The sequence below is a fragment of the Phyllostomus hastatus genome, unplaced genomic scaffold (genome assembly GCF_019186645.2).
Source record: "Phyllostomus hastatus isolate PE091 unplaced genomic scaffold, TTU_PhHast_1.1 phas_contig_40, whole genome shotgun sequence".
Lineage (NCBI taxonomy): Eukaryota > Metazoa > Chordata > Mammalia > Chiroptera > Phyllostomidae > Phyllostomus > Phyllostomus hastatus.
The window spans coordinates 60,881,850-60,887,034 of record NW_025333872.1 but is presented as its reverse complement, the minus strand read 5'-3'; positions in this window follow the sequence as shown (position 1 = coordinate 60,887,034).

Below are 5,185 nucleotides of genomic sequence, written 5' to 3'. Positions count from 1 at the left end.
CCTTGATTATTGTTGGCAGGTCAATGGGAGGGATTTACCCAGGCCCGTCAGCTGCAAGAACTGGCTGTGACCATTGACCACCAACCTCTGCCCTCTGTGGAGGATCAACTGTACAGGGGCAGGGTGGTAGTGCTCTGATGTGGTCTGTAGCTGTCCACTCTGTGGGTAGGCTCTGAGGTTTCCTAAGTGGTGCAGGCCAAGGTCAGACCCTACCTGTTCTGCCCTTGGCTATCCTGAATGAGCTACAAAACAATCTGCATGTGGCTGCTACTTGTACTGGGCTTGGATGTTCCCAGGTGAAGATAGATTGTGAATCTAGGCTGCCTGCTACTAATGCTGGGCCTAGGGAAACTTAGCAAGTGGTATGGGGGCTGGGGAACTCATACAAGCCAGCTGTTGCTTGTTCGAGAGGATTTAGGAAGTTGTAAAGCATAAGCCAAAACGAGCCATTCGTATGGAAAAGCCACTGTTAGCAGTGTAGGTGGGCCAGTAAGGTAGGTGGGATGGAGCATCAGGAGATCTCCAGGGAGTGGCAAACTATTTTAGTCAGATTAATGTAGTCTCTGTCATGACGCCTTGGCACCTGCCTGCCAGCTCTGTGGCTTTGTCAGGTGAGGGTTCAGAAAAGGGAAAATGGCTCTGCTTGCCTTTCTGTCTGGGAGAAAGCTGTCCCCCAGCTCTCACCTTGATGCCAGACACTTCAGTTCCTCCTCATATGCCACTGGAACCTTTGAAGCTGCTGCCCTGGTTCTGGAGCTCAGAGGGAGTGAGTCTGAGTAAATATATGTGTGGGTTCTTTAAAAGGAAATGCTTGGGACTCTAGAAGTTTCTTCTACTGACTCAATCCCTGCTGGTTTTTGCAGCTATTACCTATGGGGGCTTATCTTCCTGGCACTGGAACCCTGGGCTTGGGGGCCTGGTTTTGGGCTGGATTCCTTGCTCCTGAGATATTCCTCCCAAATTTTTTTCTATTACACGTGGATGTGGGACCAGCCAGTTTAGCATCTCCGCTCCTCTTACCAGTCTGGATGGATGTGATTTCTTTAATTCCATAGTCGTCAGACTTCCATTCAACTCTATTTCTGATGGTTATGAGTGATGGTTACTCTATAGATTAGTTGTAATTTTGATGTGGCTGTGTGAGGTGAGCCGTGTTTACCTACACCTCTATCTTAGTTCATTTAACAGTTATGTGTTGAACTCAGTAATATATATATACCATTGTTTGATTGATTTTTGAAAACAACGTTCTCTTGTTTGCTATATGCTGCTATATCCAGAAACTTCTTAGGTTCTGACTTGTGTTTTTTCAGTCTTTGCAGTCCAAGCTACTGTATTCCAGGCACTGTGCTAAACATTGGAAAGAAAATGTTGAGCAACAATAGATTGGTCTCTGCTTTCATGGGCCTAACAGCTTAGTTGGGCAAAAGAGGGGGTAACTAACAAATACACAACAGTAAAATTGCCAGTGTGACAAATACTACCAAGGTAAGGTGCATAATGGCACGGAAGTAGATAATAGGAGGACTGCACCAACACAAGGAGGTCATAAGTATTTTCCTTGAGGACAAGAGGCTAGAACAGAGAACTAAAAGGTGAGTAGGCAGTTAATGGGGCAAAGGACAGAAGGGATAGGAGCAGCATATGCAAAGGGCCTATAAGGGAAGGAAGCACCATGAGTGTAAGCAGCAAAGAGTGGGCTAGAGTGTTTAAAAATTAAAAAGTAGGTAAAACTAATTTTATCATTTTATTTAACCCAATATATTCAAAATATTATCATTACAACATAGAGTCAACCTAAAAAGGATTAATTTGATATTTTACCTTTTTTTCTTGTTTGCAATCCAGTGTGCATTTTAAATTTATTGTTCATCTCAATTCTATGAACAGTTTCTTCAGGAATACTTGATCTGTGTTTATTTCATAGAGTTTACAGGTAAAAAAATAATTGCACATACCAAGCTGTTCCATACTTCAGCATTTTTCAGTAAGTGAATCAAGTATCCATTTTATATTTAGGTTAATTAAAATTGAATAAAATTAAAAATTCAGTTCTTCAGTCACACTAGTTACACTTCAAATGCTTAATAATCAGAAGTGAGAGTGGTGGCTTCTCTGCTGGGCAGTGCACAGTGGGAGCATGAGACCACGTCCAGGTCACACTGGCCTTCAAAACCTCATTAAGAAGTTTGTCTTTCTTCCAAGATCAGTAAAACACCCCTAAGGAGTGCTAAGCATGGGGTGACATTATGGGATTTGAGTTTTAACAAGATAATTCAGCTAACAGTGAGAAGATCTTGGGGTTAAGCTGGAGGCATGGGGAAGAAGACAATCAATAAGAGTGCCATCACCATAATTTAGGCCAAGGATAATGGCAATTTGGACAAACGTGTTGTTGATAAGTTATTGTATTCAAGAGATATTTAAGAGACATAATCCACAGGAGTTGATGATGGACTTGAAACAGAGGGAGACATTGAAAAAAGACCAGGTTACTGTCTACTGCCATGTTACCAATGGGTCAAAAATTGAGACAGGGCTCAGAGAGGTTGGCTTGCCATCATTGCATAGTATCTGGAGTCTCACCTGGGGGAAAAAAATCAAATGGTTAGAAGTAGTTTGAATGACTAGTGGTTGGGACCATCTGGAGACTTCCTGTTTCTCTTCTCTGGGGCTTGTCCTAGGATGAATTGATAACTTAGTCTCAGCTGGGGCTGTCTACTAGAATGACTACACATGTGCTCTCTGTATTGCTTGCGCTTCCTCATAGCAGGACAGCCTTGACATATTGAAATTCTTACACACAATTGTTTTCTATAAGCATCCCATAAGATAAGGTGTAAACTGCATGACCTTTTATATTCTAATCTTAAAAATCACATGCCTTCTCTATTGTAAATAATACTGCAATGAACAAAGGGGTATAAGATTTGGAAACAGCCCAGGGGTCCATCAATAGATAAGTGGATAAAAAAGCTGTGGTGCATTAACACAATGGAATACTACTCGGCTATTAAAGAAGAAAGAAACCATACCCTTTGTAACAGTATGAATGGACCTAAAAAGCACTATGCTAAGTGCAATAAGCCAATTAAAGAAAGACAAGTACCATATGATTTCACTCAGATGTGGAATCTAATGAATAAAATGAACTAATGAGCAAAGTAGAGACAGATTCATAGATGGAGAGCAGGCTGACAGCTGTTGGGGGTGGTTCAGGGATGGGCAGGGGTGGAGAGATTGAGCAAAAAGAAAAAAAAAGAGAAAAAACTCATGGGCACAGCACAGACAACAGAGTGGTGATTACCAGAGCTGGGGGAAGGGAATAAGGGTGGGGAGAGGTGGAGTAGGGTGTAGGGGGGATAAACGGTGATGGATGGAGAATTGACTTGGGGTGGTGAACACATAATACAGTGTTCTGAAACCTGTATAATTCTGTTAACCACTGTCGCCTCAATAAATTCAATTTAAAAAATTGCATGCCTTCATTTCCACTGGGTTCTGCCACTTGAAACAGCCACAAAAGTATATAGATTCAAAGAAAGGGGACAGAAACCTCACCTCTCAATGGGAAGAATTTCAGAGAATTTGGAACCATGGTATAAAACCACTGAAGTGCAATTTTGGACCTTCTTATTTTAAGGTGCCTTTTAGTCATCTAAGAGAGGTAGTTGGGTATTCTTCTGTTCTGGAGTTCAGAGAAGTTTAAGATGGAAATGTAAGTTTATAAATTATCCATATTGCTGTGATAATTACAGTTTAGATGAGAACCTCTAAGAAAGGAGTCAAGGTGAGCAGAAGCCTTATGGAATTCCAGTCAGTTTCTGCTCCAGAGGAGGGCACGGTCGGAGCAGCCAGAGTAGCAGGGAGGAAGACTGGAGACTGTTATGCTTTGGAAACCAGAAGAAACATGGGTTTCTGAAAGGAAAGTATAGCAACAGTTTTAAATCTTCTGAAATGTCAAGAAGGATAAATGAAGATAAATATCTGGTGCCTTTATTGACAGAGCAGCCATTATTTACCTTTTAAGAATTAGTTTGGTGTTTAGAAGAAGACAACCTGGATGCAGTATAAAAGATGGAAGGGAGAGTCTGAGGACAGGAAGGAACTGGCAACCGAAGAGCGGTATCTCTATTACATCAAAGTGACACTATTAATTGGGTTGTAGAGAGAGTTATAGTTTCATTTTTGTAAATAGAAATGAACAATTTCCCCTAGTCTTGTATCTTAAATACATTTTTACCCATAATACTTAGAGCAAATAAAATTCTATACTGAGTCTTTTTCATGCAATACAAATATTGTCACAAGTCTGATGAAATTTTGGAAAAATATCTAGATACTGTGGGTTTGATTCCAGATATGAGCAACATAAGACTGTTAAAATAAATTAGACCAAAATTCCTAGAGATGATGGAAATACACTTTCCATGTATAGATTATCTTTCCTCTGAAAATGTGTATGTAATCTTTCCACAGTTTTAAAACAGGGCTCAAAGTTTAGTTATGTAAAGTACACATACACACAAATCTAATATTGTGAGATAAGAATATATTATTTCAATATAAATATACTTTAATGTACATTTTAACTTGGCATTTTATATGCATTTACTTGTTCATCCAGTAAAGCTAAAATATCTGCTATTAATACTTAAAAACATACACTGATATAGACTAATTGGAACAACAATCATTTTTAAAAGTTTGTATAAAATATAACTACTTCCAAAATCTTTTAAAAATTGTTAGACCAATATGAAATGACGTTCAATGAACTGAAATGAACGTTTCTGTTGGATTATTGAGATAAATCGTCAAATCCCTGTTGCCTTTGTGACAGCTGAGCTAGGTGGTGCTCTGTGTGGTCCAACACCCATTCACTTTCCTGGTTTGTACTCAGAGCTGCTGCTGAATCCGCACCAGTCCTGAAGAGTGATCCCAGAGGTCGCAATGGTCGGGCCATGAATTCTACAGTTTGTTCGCTTAACACTCACATTCCTGCAAAAAAATGGTAGCAGAAATGGTAAATGACAGTTTATGTTTTTGGATAGGCTGGCTTCCATCACAAAAAAAGCAGTGTACCTCAAAGAAAAAAATTCATTATACACTGAACAAAGTGAATTGCTTTGTGTCATAAAGACTGATCAGTCATTCTGATTGATTTTTCAACCTGTTTTCCTTG